The sequence below is a fragment of the Aulonocara stuartgranti genome, assembly GCF_965226115.1.
Source record: "Aulonocara stuartgranti genome assembly, chromosome: 4".
In the NCBI taxonomy this organism is placed as follows: Eukaryota; Metazoa; Chordata; class Actinopteri; order Cichliformes; family Cichlidae; genus Aulonocara; species Aulonocara stuartgranti.
In genome coordinates this window covers 5748912-5766067 of record NC_138942.1, presented here as the reverse complement: position 1 = coordinate 5766067, position 17156 = coordinate 5748912, and the positions used below count along the sequence as shown (strand labels likewise).

At 41.9% G+C, this 17156-nt stretch overlaps 1 long non-coding RNA gene across 1 annotated transcript in view; it reads right to left on the bottom strand.

The window, feature by feature from the left end:
- Nucleotides 1–12855, bottom strand: part of LOC309705874 — a 41769-nt gene extending 28914 nt beyond the window's left edge. Inside the window, exons 1-2 of the long non-coding RNA XR_014276625.1 lie at nucleotides 12593–12855; nucleotides 9478–9660 (exon numbers count right to left, since the gene is read on the bottom strand). This is a non-coding gene — a long non-coding RNA (uncharacterized lncRNA). The remainder of the gene's footprint in view (nucleotides 1–9477; nucleotides 9661–12592) is intronic.
- Between the last annotated feature and the right edge of the window lie 4301 nt (nucleotides 12856–17156).

The window sequence follows — 17156 nt, the reverse complement described above, 5'->3', positions numbered from 1 at the left end:
GCAGAGAGTTTCTAAGCATGTCTGCTGTTTGGTTTTAAACAACTCAATTAGCCTATGGAGCGACTTTTACCTTCTGCAGCAGAAAAATAGGACAGTGATCAGAGGTTAAAGTTGGATTTGGCAGGTGGAGGAACACAGCATTGGGTGTAGCAGTTCAACACAGAGAAAATCATTACTTACAATCTCATAATAACTTGTTTTGTGATGCTATGGTCACTGATTTTTTATGGACTTGGACATCTGAATTCAGCAAAACAAGATACACCCAGATAGTTTACAAGCAGCAAGGATGATTTTCTAACCTCTGCATAAAGCTAGTATATGAGGTAGAGTGAGGTCAGTTCCTTCATCATAATTATGCAAATCTTCATGACCATTGATCAACAACCACTGTGAATGGTACTCATGGCCATTGATCAGCGTGTTGGGGAATGGCTGCAATCACAGCATTGTAAGATGGCGAAAGATGTACCCTTAGGCCCCCTCCTCGATTCAGAGGTGGTCTTTCCCTTTTCACGTAAATGGCCTCCTTGACTCCGCACTCAAACCAGCGTTCCTCCCTGTCCAGGATGTGTACATCCTCATCATGGAAAAATCCTCCACTGGCCTGTAGGTGTAAATAGACTGCAGAGTCCTGGCCCGAAGTTTTAAGTTAAGGTTTCACGCCCGAAACCTGGTTTCTACCTGTCCAAACACTGCACCCCGTCGTCCCGGGCGACAAACTGGTAGATACCAGTGGCTATTTCTAACCAAGGTCCCAAGTCATTGGCAGGTGCCACCTGGGATAACCTCACGCCGGAGGACCCTTTTCCACGTCTGGAAAAGGGAGGGGGTTCCCACCCCTGAACTTGGTGCAGTCCTAGGAGCACCGCTCCCGTCCTAAAAACTTTAATTACTTTGAAAACACCCCATAAAATCACGCATCACAAAATTCTATTGATGTCCAAGCCCGGCTTTATATTCAATTGAGACTTTACTGTCACAAACACTTCACCAATTACCTATTAAACTAAATCCACTCAGCATTTCAACTGCTTTACACGGTCCAACCGTATTAAATCCTTAAGCGGTCCAACCGCATTCAATCATTTATATCCTCAATACTATCAAGAGACTTTCATCAAAATCAAAATCAAAACAGACATCCACCAGTAATTTCAGTGAGTAGACTTAATTTTCACAGCCCAATTTGACACACTTTGGAAATAATTCAACAGGTAGTGTCTTACCTTTTTAGATATGATGCGCCGGCGTGCGTCCACTCACTTTTGACCACTGGTCAAGTCTGCCCGTCTGACCACCTCGGACCCTGGATTTCCCCGTCCAAACCTCTAACTCACTCTCCCTCCTCAATAACCGGACGAGCCTCCAAAATGTTAAGGGTTCAATATTGAGGAAGGGTACAAGAGGTGATTGAAGAATAACCACACTGATCCGGCCGGGTGAAGGCAAACGATGATTTTAATACACGCGTGGGAAGATCACCACAGACAGCAATTGATCTTCGACTTAATCAAAGCATAAACAGATATTTTATATCACCTGGGCTTAAATTTAATGACGCCCCTTCAACGTCACAGATACATTTTATACATAGATCAGATCAAAACCACAATGACTTTTAACACAGTTTAAAAAGAACGTTGTCGTCATCTTCATGACAGGTACATCCTGTTACTGCCGGATGCTCGCTTGTCATCTTGACACATCAGCAGCAGTTCTGCGACAAACTGCTCTTTTTGCAACCCCAAGCAAAACATGATTAAACTTTCACCTATAAATGATTCTCTCTAACTGAGTGTGTGTGTGTGTGTGTGTGTGTGTGTGTGTGTGTGTGTGCGCTAACCACAATTGCACCCTACTTCACCTCGCCGACTAGCTCCTGACCTCTCACCAGACAGAGAGACAGAAGCCACTCTCATATATGTAATAACCGAACTGAAACTATGTATATGTCATCTACTAAATAAATGTTTTAATCAAGAACCTCTACTAAAAGCTTAATACAAAAATATGAACTTATAAATGATAATAAAAATGACCTGATATAAGTGTTTTGTAAGCATGTATTGCAGTTTCTTCTATGTTCTAGTTTCCCTCAGTATGTATCACCTGGACAGTCACGCCAGTGAAGCTTAAGACCCTTAATGAACCGAACATCAACTCAAAATAAGCACAGATATGCAATGTGTATAAAATAATTATAACTGCATCTGAAATACAAGGTTAATATGATAACAGTATGCATAAACATCTTAAGGCCATCTTAAAGCTATCTGTTACATTGTTAAAGCAATGATCATACTGCAGATTATATTATGCTGGTAAAATACTTTTGTTCATCCCCATACTCTTCTGTGTTGTGCCATCCGCTTCACCAGAGGTTGTTTGGTTTCCCCGATGTATAAATCCTGGCAATCCTCCTGCACTTAACAGCGTACACTATGTTACTCTGTTAGTGTCGGGGGACCCGATCCTTGGGGTGGACCAGTTTTTGGCCCAGCGTGTTTTGGGGTTTAAAAGCCACAGTGTTTAGAAAAAATGCGTCTCAACTGCTCCGATACTCCTGACACATACGGCATGACTACAAGTTTTTGCTTAGGCAGCGGTTGTCCTTCTCTCCTGGATCAGCTGGAGCTTTCTTTTGGCGCCTTCCCAGCTTTGACAAAAGTCCAGCTGGGATAATCACATTTACTCAGGGCCTTCTTGATGTGCTGTTCTTCTGCCTCCCTGGCCACTGTGTCAGTGGGGATGGTATTCGTTCTGTGTTGTAACATCCTGATGACACCCAGTTTATGCTCCAGTGGATGATGAGAGTCAAACTTTAAATACTGATCCGTATGCGTAGGTTTACGGTACACGTCAGCTTTAGATGTCCCCCATTACTGAAGGAACTCTCACAGTCTAAGAAGGCTAACCTGCCATTTTTAATATCCTCCCTGATGAATCTGATGTGTCGGTCCACCGAGTTAATGTGATCCGTGAATTGTGGTACGTCCTGAGATTTGATTTTAACCCAGGTGTCATCCACATATCTGAACCAATGGCTTGGTGGTGTTCCAGGGTAGGATAGCAAAGCCCTCTTTTTTCCACTTCTTCCATGTACAATTTGGCCATGATGGGTGAAACTGGGGAGCCCATGGCACACCCATGTTTCTGCCTGTAGAACTGTCCTCGCAGCAAGAACGTCCTGGATTCAAATTCACCTGTTGGGTGGTGCTTTTCTGTGTGGAGTTTGCATGTTACCCCTGTGTGGACTGTCTCCCAGCACCTTGGGTTAATTGGTGATTCTAAATCATGTGTTTAAGTGTGAATGTGAGTATCAGTGGGCGTCTGTCTCTCTGTGAGAGCCGTAATAAACTTGTAATAAACTTGAAACCTGCCCAGGGTGCACCCAACCTCTCACCCAATGACAGCTGGAGCAGGTTCCAGCTCTGGGACCCTAAATTGGATAAGTGGAAAAAAATATGGATAGATGGGTGGATGTTGAATGTGCCTACTCACCATAATGTCACCCCCATTGGTTTTGGACTCAGCACTCTGAAACCTCAATGCTAGCTTTTTGGCTGCCACCAAGTTGTTTTTCTGGATCTAGAAGTTGTCATATTTGAATGCGAGGGTGGCCTGCTGATGCTGCATATTAATTGAAATCCCAGGATCCCAGTCAGAATTTACAGCTAGAACATCCACTCAAGTCAGACTTCCCACTTAGCCAGACAAACCCGGATTTCACAAGATGACAGCAGCATGCATAAAAAGTAAAACTGTAAAGCCTCTGAGCTGCACTAAATCTGCTGTGTATTTCCGACTCTCTAAATAAACCATACACAGTGCACTGGCGAGGACCTCCCCGTGAATATAGTGCACTTTTGTTTTGTGTTGCTAGCAATAGCTAGGGAGCAAAACACCATGCACTTCATAGTCTCCATTGCCTGCATGGGTGGAAAACAGAGACCACACGTGGACATATCAACTCACAGGTAACAGGCAAATAAAACTTTAGAATTTCATTCACCAGATCTGAAGCACAAACTTCTGAAGTGGACTGTGCCACATGGTAAGTCTTCATTTAAATCAGACTGTCCATTTAAAATGCTCCAAAGGGCAAACACAGTGGTGTTGACATGAATTAGGAATGTGAGGCCTAACAGCTCCCTATGAAAGGACACCTGTCAATCAAAGCAAATGTGGCCCTCACTCAATCATCCAAGTAAATTTTATATGGAAAAATTCACCCCACTGCATCTTGGTTTCTGTTCTTTTTATTCAAGAATAAAGTTTGCCCAGTGTGGCGCTTTCTTTACAAGCATCTATATGTAACAAGCTGAGATCGGGAGACCCATTAAAAAACCTTCTGATGTTACGTATCAATAGAACGATGATCGGTTGGCTTGGACATTAAAGGGAAGGACACTGGAATTCACCACGAAGAAGAAGAAGAAGAAGCATTAAAAATTAAAATTAAAATTAAAAAAAAGAGTCCATCAAAGATGAAAAAAAGCAGACATGATGAACACAGACAGCCACATTGGAGCGTTATCATTATTTTTAACACTTGAATTCACTTCAGTACAAAGAAGTTCTTTGTATATTACCTCTTCTGTGTTCTAGCTAAAAGAACCAACAGCAGAGCAGCACACATTAAACGTTGTTCCACATATCCTTGACACCGGCCCCTGGAGAGAGTGCACTGCTTCCTATCAGTAGTGCCTAAACCCGGTGCTTCGCAGCACTAATGCTAAAGGACACCTGCGCGCTTTTCAGCCAGCAGCATTTTTTTTTTTTTTTTTAAATGGCGTCATACATATGACTCCTTGGGTCACTGAGTGATGGCTGGCCACTACAAAAATACAGAGGCATCCTGTCATAAACAAGTTCACCGATGAATAAACCTTTTATGACACCTAAAAACACTCTTTAGCAAGGCACAAAGGCCACCGGCAGCGGCAGTGGTCAACTCACGGGTGGGGGGGTGGGGGAAATCACTTTGTCATGAGTCACCCTCCAACAAGCAGAAGAGTACATTTATGGGGAATGACAAACCCAGTGCATGACCTGAGTGCTTGTTTCCTGCAGTAAAGTGTTCTGCCAGCCCTCTTATGGGCAAGTCTGTAATTTGTCTTGGCTTCCATCCACAGAACGTCTCAAAAGAAAATGGTTATTACAAGTAAATACACCGCTGTTAAAGAGCGATCACGATAATCTTGCTTTGATTGCAGCAGCTTCCATGATGAGGATGACCCTTGCTCATATTTTGATAAATATAAAAATAATGCAGACAACAATGCGAGGAAATAAATAACGTAAAAGCCATGAGTCTTCCCAAGATATTTCATTTGGCAGCTTCACCAGTGGACCACTTAAGACACAACACAGAAGCTTGTAATTGGTGGTGCAGAAATTTGAGCTGCACCCACGGCTCAGTTTCTCTTTCTGTCACGTCAGAAGAAATGCTGAAGGGCAGCAAGCTGTTTCATGCTTCAGCTGTTTTACAAGAGAACAAGAGAAAGGTAAGCGTGACGCTGAGAGAAATAGACTTTAGCGGTTTACACCGTGTATCCAGCTTCTTCTATTTCTCACTTTTTCTGTAAAAAATCTTTTGTGACTTTCATATCAGCTGTCACGTTTCAGAGCAAACCGGTAGCCCTCGCCAAACTGCACTCTGAACTCTGCTCGTTTACATTCATTAGCTCTAGCTCATTTCAGACTGTAGGTGCATTGTAAACACACACTCATTAACAGACGCTTGTTTGTCAGAACAATAATGAGTGGAAACAGCTCATTTGCATGCTAATAGCCTTAATGCCGCTGAGCTCTCAAAATTCAAAATGCGGCCTGAGCCATAAGACCCAACATACAAGACTTCCACCCACCAAAAACGTACTAAAAAGGTGGTGAAAAGACACTGCGGGCGAATTTGCCTGATGGCTTAACAATACAGGGATTTGATGAGGGAATATTGATAGCTGAAAAGACTCCTCAGACCACCAACCAGCAGATTCAGGCCTGTTATCATTATGACAATACCAACCGAATATCGATAGTATCAACGCTGTTATCAGATTAATATTAATACAAAATGATTGATACTTTGTTTCAGTATAAAGGCCAATGGACTGTGTTTACATTTTTGAGGGGGGAATTGAAAAAATGTACCTCAAACACAAACTATTAAAAATGTCTCAACCTTTTGTGCATTGGCTGTCACTTCTATTTTATTTTTCCAGGTCTCCAAAAGTCCAGTTTCAATGTACATGAAAAGCTGTTGTTGTGTTAACTAACTACAGCCGTCAATAAAATGTGTTCAGAATTTGCAAACTGATGATTATTCATCTCATAAGTCACGAGACACTGCTCTCCCACGCATAAGCTGCCTTTATGAGTTAAAAGGATTGGTATCGGCATTACAAGCCCAGTACACATTTGGTACTGGATCGATAGCAAAACGTGCAGTATTGTACACCACTACAACCCCTTGACACCCTGACATGTTGGGACAAGTAGTTTTCACTGTTCAGAGACACCTACACCTCAGCTTTTCTATTTAAAAAAAAGAATTCTGGTAATATTAGTCATAGTTACTGTATGACTCTCAGATCAAACAATAAAATAAATACTCTAAAGAGATGACCAGTTAGGGGTGATGACTGGTGTTACAGTTGGGTTTATTAGGTTTTCAGCATTAATAGCCACGTATCATTTCCTTGGTTGACCTTCAGGGGTAAAATTTTGTGAACACAACAAACATGTGAATGTTTTGGTACATGAATTCGAGTTAGTGGTCTTCACATAGGTTTTCTGTGTTTGACAATTTTAATAGTATGACTAAAGAGTAAAAGCAAAATTAAGAAACCGTCAGCTGTAGAAGAAAGTTTTCACAGTACTTTAAGCAGTCCTGTCAAAAGCTTGGCAGCTTGTAGAGCCACCTTTAGACAAGTACAACGTCATCAGTTTCTCACATCATGGTAAAGGAGTTTTGGCTCACTCGTCTTTACAACATTAAAATTTCATTGAAGTTTGTGGGCATTTGTTTATGAACAGCTCTCGTTTCATCAGGTTTACGTCTGCACGTTGACTGGGCACCTGCATTAACCTGATTCTTTTCTTTTACAAACATTCTGTTGTTGATTTGCTGCTGCTGAGTGACCCAGTTTGGGCAAAGCTGTTGGACAGATGGCTTCACATTTGACTCGACTTCGGTATGCGGAGGAGTTATTTGTTGACTTAATGAACACAAAGTGCCCAACTCCTATGGCTTCAAAACAAGCCCAAAACATGCTTGAAGTTTATATGAAGTGTTTGTGACAATATCCTGTTTGGTTTTCACTAAATGTGGTGCTGTGCTTCCACTCATTGTTATGGAAGTCTTGAAGTTTGCTCAGGTGCAGCTTTGCAGGTTGCCCGTCTGACACAAGGCTATCAAAGAGAGACAGACTAGCACTCACGGTCACACTGATGGCCTATTTTCAATCACCAATTAACCTAACCCCACTAATCTTCGAAGAAACCATAGTAATTCTGTCCTTTCCATTAACAATTAATATGCTAACTGAGGCCTGTAGATTCTGAGATCTTACACTCCACAGTCTGACCTTGGGGTGGATTTTTTAGGACATCCACATCTGGGATGATTGTGACATACCTCATCACACACACGAATGCTCCAGAATGCTCTGCTGACCCTTTTAATTCCTATGGAAACAGATGCAGTCAGTTTTTCACTTGACTGTGAAAACTTTTTTTTCTTTCACATGACTGAGAATGGAACTTGAACAAACACTTTTGAAACAATAAAAAACTAATTTTAAAAAAACAAATCCTGAAAACAACCACTTACTGTTAGTTTATCTCTCTGCCGTGGACTCTGGCCATTGCCCATTAGATAAGCGGTTAGAGATGAAAGATTGTAACCTAAAACCTTGCTAAATTAAATTGATATTCACCTATCAAACAGCAGAGGGAGCTAATAGATCACAGCATTCTGCAGGTCTGTCTTGAGGAGAAATATGCACTCTTGGGTAGCAGCATAATGGGAAAACGTCTTTATTCCTTCATCTCTCATGTTGTGACAGGCAGAACTTTAGGTTGCCATGGAGAGAGCTGCTGAAACGGGGCCATAATTAACAGAGCTACAGAACTTGGTTCAATGACTCATTACATTTCAAGAAGTTAATGAGGAAATTGCATTGCTCCTCGAAGGCAAATGACTCCATATGTGTATAATGTGTACATATGACAAATGACTGAATTCACATCATGAGGTGAATATTACTGTACCCTGTTGCAACCCCCTCTCTGCAGGGCTAATGATGAGCAGGCCTAATGATCTGCCCCCATGCAGTCTAGGCAAGAGATGAATGTGTGTGTGTGTGTGTGTGTGTGTATACGCATGCTTGAGTGGGTGCATTCGTGTGTGAGTTTGTGTTGAGGGAATGACTCACCACCTTGTCAGGAAGACACAAAACATATGAACATTTTCTCAGGCTGTCACACACATGCATTCGCTCCTCGGCTCTTTGCTCCAGATGTACTCAGGTGTATTTCTCTCTCTCTCAAAAAAATTAAAAAAATAAAAAAATCTTCTCTCTTTCTTCCCCCTCTTGTTCTCTATAAGCTCAGGCTGCCCTGGGGAGGCTCCTGTCACAGTTAAGGGCCAAGAGTGGGCTTGCTCAGGGGTTTACAGAGTCGCCAACAACACAGCAAAAGCCGACAAACCACCTGTAGACCTGCCAAGAGCACTTAAGCACAAATCGCCTCTTACAATTTGTCTCAAGGATGTCTGGAAAATCCCACTTGACTCTCTTACTTAACAACACTAAGGCCACTGGCAGGGGGATGCTCCCTCTGGAAAGACAGAGGTAGGAAGAAGCCAGAATGTCAACGATGCAAGGACAGCAGGGTAAAGTGAGAAGGGGAGCCAACCAGGGCCGAGGGTAAGACTGCCGAGCCCCGGTCTGCAGAGGCCATCCTTGCCAGGCAAGAGGGTCGTCCAAGGAGAGAGGTACTGTAAGCTTGCCTCTTTATTGCTCCCGCATGTGTAAGCATGCTTTACATTTTAAACTGCCCCAAAATAATGAGCAATCAAGAAAATGGTTATTCTTGCATTTCAATTAGCCTAATTAAAGAGAGGGCAGCGGGCTACTCAGAAGGATGGCAAGCACTACACTACACTAGAAGTGTGTATTTGACGATGTGTGTTTGTGTGTGTATGTAAGAGAGAGAGAGCAAGAGGCTCTCCAAGGGGTTCAGCTGGAACACTGCATCAGCAGTCAGAAAGAGAAATTAACCATTTGCTTTCTTCTCTCCACAGCCTGAAGCAGATACACAATCTGGTCAGCATGCAGGCTGCCAGAGAAGAGTCAGAGTCACACGGCATCTCCATCAGCGTGTCATCAGTCATCTGTATTTGTGATTCTGCAGCCTAGATCTTTGAGTAGTTCCGTTTGGACGATAACAAATGGCCAAAGATGTCCTTACCTCTGTCTGTCGTCAGTGGGACAAACGTAGCATCTGTTCAAGGGCCTTTTTTCTGTCATCTGGATGCGATGTGGATGCTGGCAGCGAGGGAGTTAACTGTAGGTTCAGCATCCAGTCTGACAGTGAGAGCCAGATGGTCATGTAGAGCACTTACAGTGACATGGGCATGCACAGCTCCCTCTGCTGGAACACACATAAGCACACAGTCCCATCAGTACACACACAAACAAGCACATATACTCATTTGCATGCAAGCGCACACATGAAGGTTCTTGGCAGATAACAGCGGCTGTGATTCCCAGGTCATTTACTCCCCCCCCCTTTCAAACTCTTTTCCCTTCTCTCACTTCCTCACTCCTCCTCTTATCATTTCCCTCTGTCTCAGTCTGATGGCCAGAGTTAATTGGCTTCTGTCTAATTGCTGCTCATTAGCTTGAGTAACCAAACATGTGAGACGTAGCAAACAAAACCCCCGTTCTCTCGCTCGACTCTGCTCTCCGTCTTTTTTTATTTTTGTTTTTTTATTTTTGCAATTCCCATTCTGACGCTTCTTCAAAAGGCGTTCTGCGCATTACCTGCCTTTGTTGATTCACTCACCCTGAACTAGAAAACATCTGAGCAGACACCGATGAGTAAGTTAAACGACAAATCGAAAAAATTCAGAAGCTTGACAACAATGCGTTTCATGCTACTTTTATACACTCACAGAGGTCATCTGTTCAATGTCAAAACCTGCCCTGTGCTGTATCCTGGCTCTTTACCTCCACTGCATGTGCATAACATGTGTGCACAGAGACACACACACATATACAGGAGCAGACATCTATAGTTTTACACACATCCTCAAAATCCTCATAATGCATGCATGCACCCACCCACACGTACAGACACACACATCAGAAAGGCCAGCCTCTCCGCCCACACCCCACTGGCATTTGGCAGGTTCTCTATATTTGGGTAGTGCCCCTCCCATGAGCCCAGCGTTCTCAGCTCCCCTCCCTATTTAATCTATCTTAGAAAAACCTCAGGGGTTTAATTCCTTTCTCAAGGCAAAGTGCTTTGCTGGCATGGCAGCCAAATCCATACAGAAGGAGTGCATCAAGCTTTAAAGTGGACATCTCAACAGCGGAGCAGTTTAGTCAGAGTGACATGAAATATAGACCATAGTGTGTCACTGTAGGAGAAGAAAAAATGGTCTAAGGCTGCTGCTGCTGTCTTCAGGAGAGAAAACGCTGGAAAGAGCAAAGTGAAATACTTGTACACACACACACACACACACGCACACACACTTGTACCTACTCAAAAATCTTTTGAAATGCCAAGAAAATTATTTACTACTCAAGCACAGGCCCTAAATGATTAGATTAGTCTCCTGGCTTTGTGGTTCCTGTAGCGCCACGAGATGGGATTGGATGAGACATTACCAGCGCTAGATAGAGACAGCGCACAAGAAGAGACAGAATAACAAAACGACGAGAAAGAAAAGGGAGAAACACAGCCTGAAAGAAAATTCTACATCTCACAATATCACTAAAACCTACTTCAGCGACCCTCAGCATAGCCTCGAGTGAGTCAGACCCTTTTCTCCCGCTATACAAACTGACATTTGCTGCCCTCTAATATTCATTAGTGAAACAAAAACACTCATTCTGACAAAATATGTATATGTTTTGTTGGAGGGTGAGAGGCATGAGCACAGGAAACCCTTTTCTAAGTTAAAGCGATTTTCAAGTAAATGCAAACACGATAAAGTCAGACAAAGAAATGCAAAACAGCTTTCTGGTAGAGATGAGCCTGCAGAGAGTTATCACCTGAATCTGGAATTCAGTGTTTAGCCGTCTGATCCTCAGGCTTACTAAAAAAATTCTCATAGCAGGCGACTGTTTCCATTGAGAAAGTTCTTAAAATGCACTGTTGATTACCCGCCCAGCACCACAGGTACAGCAATAAGCAACGAGAGAGCGAGATAATTCCCACCAGAGTTAATACAGACCAAAAATAGAGTTTAGAAGAGAGTGAAGATTAAAGCTACATCCACCAGCTAGATGAAAACATGGCTCCAAGTGAGTGAAATCAGAGAAATTTGTGCTTCCTATCAATCATATGGCTCCAAAAATCCACCCAGAGGGCACTCCCGAGATGGGCCTAAATGATAAATGGAGCCTCGATTTTAGTTTGAGCAAACACTGTCACACTGAAATGAAATACTAGTTGTTTTTTTCTCTGACATGGATTTTGATTGTACCCTTTAAACATTAGCATTTGTTAGCTAAATGTATGCTGACTGGTTAGTTAAGGTTATACGATGGAACTTCCTCCCTTCAGGGCACCTGTTTCCGAGTGATAACGAAAGCAAACCTTGTGAGTGCAGTTACATCAAAAGACAAACTTGCATGTGTGTGTAAGAAGCAGCTGGTAGTCGATGGCGACTGAGGTCTGTCTGATGTGTGACATCAAAATGCTGCATGCTGAAAAGTGAAAATTACCAGAAAGAAATGTTTGGGCTACAACTCCACAGGGCTCCTCTCAGTCTGAGCTAACAGTCAAGTACTTATATGAAATCTGACGAGTTAAACATCTTAAGTATTTCAGAGTAACTCTGTATGATGCACACGTAAAAAAAAAACAAACATTCATATTGAGGTCATCCTTGATCTCAAACAAGCTGTTCTAGCTGCAGTTTTTAAAGGTCCCCATATCTAAATGCTGGCTTTCTTCTGATTGCTAGCCCTTCGCCTGGCTTCCTTAAAGCCAGAACCTGGAGCTTGTGAGCACCGCCCAATCAGTTTAATGTTGTACAAGTTACAAAAAAACCCAAACAAACCTTGGTCTCAAAACACAACGATTACTTTAATGTACACACTGGAGTCATTCCAGTACCCTTTCCACCTGAATTAAGTTTCCACCATTGGAAAACAAAAAAAAGGTCCGTTGAGAAATAATCTGCTGTAGCCTCATTAGCCAACTGTTACTGCTCACATACAAGACCAGTTTGTAAGAGTGTGTAGAATCATTAAGAGGAGCTTAGCAGAGACTATTCTGATTATCTGATTACAAGACAAACATTTCTGTGATATAATACTTCCAGCTTGTGATTCTGACTCATCAACCTTACCCTTCATAGATGGAACAGCCTTGTCTTTTAACATTCATTAGCCTAGCCAAAAATGCAGCTTCTTACAAACAAACAGGTTGGCCTTTCATTATTGCTGTATCGTCTTTATCCTTATCATCCCATTCTTCACAATCGGAAAAATTTCTGATCAGCCTTGCTTGAAAAGAACTCCCAAAGTGGAAACATTTCCAAGACAGACTGAGCAGGAGGGTGGGCCTGCTGTGCTCAGAGCCACAGCTCCATCCATGCATGAGATAACCATATAAGGGCCCCATTATACCCATCGCACTGGTCACTTAGCACAACAACAGTGATTTTGCAACAGCTCCATATATTTATACGACGCTTAGGGGACAGGTACCCACTGCAGTATTCACCTGAATGATCGCCATTGTCACTCGGACAAAACCTCCACATCAGCAATGCTATATGAGGAGAAAAAGTCAAAGGCAGAAGCAAAGTGATTTTTTTTTTTAAACATAAAGTCTCATCTTTTCAAACTTTAGCAAAATCACCCTCTGTAGAATCTCTGAATTTCTGCACTGATCTTTAAAATAGCAGTAAAACCTGACACAATTGTAAAAGCGTGTCTTCAGCCTGGCTGCAGAGGCACAATACGCAATCTTACAAAACTCAAGAGGTGCACCGCCAGCCAAACTACACAAAAGCAGCAGCCTCCGCCCACGGATGGTGTTCTTCACTGGGGGGAGTACTGCAAGCACAATGGAACCATCAGCAATCCTCTCCAACTGAAGTCACTCGGACCAACGAGTAGAAAAAAAACTTTACCTATGTTTGAAATGAGCATTAAACATCATAAGAGCAAATGAAAGGTCGTAACCATAGCAGCTCCTTTATAATCAATATTATTAAGAAAGGAAAGAATGTTAACAAGAGCTTGCTGTTTTATGTGGTTTTAAAATGCTGATAAGGGCGTGCCATAGAACTAATTAATATTCTATGTACACACAAAAAAATCATATTATGTAAAAATATCAAATCACGAGAGTCCACTTACATATCCAATATACTGACAAGCTTTCACGCTGCATGCTGCACAATGTCAGAAAATTGTTTGCCTAACTGGCAGCATCAAAATGTGCCACAATGTAGCCAGAGGTGGAAACGCACATCAAAAATGGTTTGTTAGATTTATATTTATACTAATTTTTACTAATCATAGTCTCTTACCATGAGACAAACTTCTTAGCAAATAGTTTCCCATGCCTACAACCTCAACTATCATCAGCACTGATCCAACATTCGCTCTCTTTTTGCTATTCTCTAGAAAATGTAAAAACAAAATGCTCCACTATGCATAATGTCATTAACTTCATGTGTCATTTCAGGATTATTGGGGAGATTTTTTGCTTTAAACATTGATCTGAAAATAAGATTGCTGCTACATGAAGGCTGACAATGAAAGAAATCAGTAAATCTTCTGACAGAAAAAAAATCCATATTAAGCCCCAGAGAGGTCAGGGAACTGCAGAGTTGGTGATAAATCTCTGTGGGTTCACCACTATAAGCAGCCCCTTTCACATGCAGTCATGTGTTCCAGCATTAGATATTTTTATTGTATAAAACAATTGCATGTGGAAATTATAACTAAAAATTAGAGATTTTCAGCTCTCTTCTGATCCCCTTTTTTTGACGTCATTCCAATAGTTTTGGGAACATGGGAAGTCAGAACAGCTCCACCAAATGTTGTTCTTGTAAAAGTCCAACTTGGACACAAAAACCAACAATGCGAGACTGTCCCTAAACACACAATGTTCAAAAATCACTGTGTAAACACATTCAGGCAGCAGATTTTGAGTCCTAGAAGGAAAGCAGTGCCTTAGTAGCAGTTGGATATCAACTGTCTTATGCTCTGCTTCCTCACCGCTGACCTCAAGTCCCTGTTTGTGTAAGGCTGCACTTAAAGCCTCAGCTACTGCGCCTAACGCCACTGGGGTTCACAGAAGACTTTGAAGTTCTTGACCTTAACACATACTGCATACAGGGCCTGTCCAAATTGCTCCAGTCTAAGGTCAGGGAGGTTGGAAAACCCCCCAAAGAACCTCGCAGAGACACTGGAGTGACCTCGCCAAGTTTGCTGGAGGGGTACTCTGCCAGATGCTGTGACTGTGCTGGCTGGTGATGCTAACAAAAGGAAATGCGACTGATTTTCCCACAGCTGAAGGTATCTCATGAACAAAAAAAGCAAAGGAAAGAAACTAAGGAGGGTAAAAAAAAGATTAAGTAAACGAAGAAAGTGGAATCCTCTGTTAAAAAATTAAAGTAGGTGATGGCAGTGGCTGATGGGTGAGTAGGAGTCACGACAAAGAAAATGGAGACCAGCAGAAGAAAGACAGCTAGTGAAAGAGAAAGAGAGAGAAAGAGAGAGAGGTGGGCGATTGGTCCTATGAGAGAGTTGTCATGGTAACAAGTGATCATGATGAGGTTGGGAATGATCAGAGAAGACTTTTGGAAAGAAAGTGCAAACACATACAGAAGATGCATAATTGCATGAGGAGAGAAATGCCAGTACAGGAGACCGTCACGTCGATAACTGGTGAGCAACAACGTGCAATGAAAACTGATTCAAAAGTTCATGTTTACAGTTCACTTTTAAAGATTTCATAATCAAACATTTAATTCCAGTGGATTAGGCTGAAGTACAGCAAATCAGCTCTCACAAGAAATAGTGTTTAATTCCATAATAAAAGGCAGTTTCATAAATTAAGTGAAGCTAGTCCTTATTGCTGAATGTTACGGCTGAATTTGCAATCTTATTCTAAAAAATATCACGCCTTCCACTGACTTGCAGGATAGAAACAGCTCTGCAGCAGGCCTTTCTGAACTATGCTCTTCAAGGTCAACTTCTTTCACTTGACCTCTCACATGCAATTTACTGCGCATTCTGCATTCACACCAAAAGTCACCCCATGTTTATTTTATGAACAATGAAGGGAAAAGCTCCGGCTCCTTCTAGCAGCAGCTCTGAATCATGTAGCTATTTAAATGTAGTGGGCAAGTTCAGATTGCATATAATTTATTTCTCTGCAGGAGCCATTTCAGCCCAGATCGCTGACATACCTGAGCTAGTTCTGAAACCTATTCAGTTATATTCAATTCAATTTTATTTATATAGCGCCAATTCATAACAGTTGCCTCAAGATACTTTATATGGTAAGGTCACACAACCCCTCAGAGCAAGTGCAAGCTCTTGGCGACAAAGGGAAGGCAAAACTCCCTTTTAAAAGGAAGAGCCAGGCTCAGGTAGAGGTAGCCATCTACTGCCACCGGTTGAGGATTAGGGAGAGAGAAGAAAGCAGAGGGAGACAGAGTTTAATAATTGTTAATGGTTAAATACAGCAGTGATGTATACACACATAGACATAAATGCCTGAAGGAGAAAACCCCAGCAGTCTAAGGCTATTGCAGCAAAACTAAGTGAAGGTTCAGGGTCACATAATCCAGCTCTAATGTTAAAAGTAGAGAGAGTGACTGTTCCATAGTAAAGAGGCCTCAAAGCTCACATATGGTCAAAAGTCATGAGCCAGGGTTGACATATGTTACAGAAAGTCAGTGCAGTCAGTTCAGGCCAAATATGGACCTGAGAAAATTGCAGATTGCACATCCTACACCATCTACGTCCCCCAGAACTTATATAATGTGCCTAATTTATATGTGACGTAGGATTCCAAATACGGATGCAGAATGTTTTTATACTTTCCTCTGAAATCCTTTTTCATTTGTTCGCCTCGAATAAATGCTCCTGCAATATATTAGTAAAAGCTTCTAGCAATAAAAACATGCTTTTAGTTTTTTATGGTTACATTTAGGCCCTCACACATCATCGTCTCGGTTTAACAGTAAAAGAGTGTCTTGAAGTGTGAAACGCATTGTGTTGACTTAATCAGCATTTAACAAAAGCCATCAATTAAAGGGAGCTTTTATTTTGCTTAAATCTAAGCAACCTTATTAAGGATATGAATGCCGGTCTCCCTCGGTGATGTAAAAAACATTAACAGTCCTCTCTGCCAAAGACAAACTTTGCTGATATACATAATGCAAGAAAAAAAAGATATATTTTTTCTTAGAGAACTTATTTGGTAAACCATGTTAGTAGAATAAAAATCTGACTGGCAGGAGCCGGCGTTGCTGGCAGAATCAAAATGAGTAACTACACATATTCAGATCCAACATATATTTAAAAAGATTTTGTGTCTGTGTACCTTTAGTTTAGTTAACTACCATCTAGGCTTTTGGACTTTTTGGCTTATAATAAAAGCCAGTTAATTAATGACAGCTGCATTCCCACTGTGCATCCTGGTTCACTGTCATGGCATACTGGGACACTTAATGGAATTGAACCATCATTAATTCCACCTGCTCTTTTCTACCAAACTGTCACAAGTGAAAATGTCTGTTGTGAGAAATGTGCCTATACTTTGGACCATTAGCTGGTCTGGATCTGGGAACCTACAACTATAACTACAAGAGAAGCCACTGCAGAAATGCCTGCATTATTTCTGGCCACTAGGGGGCGACTATTCTGGTTACAAACAGAGTTAAA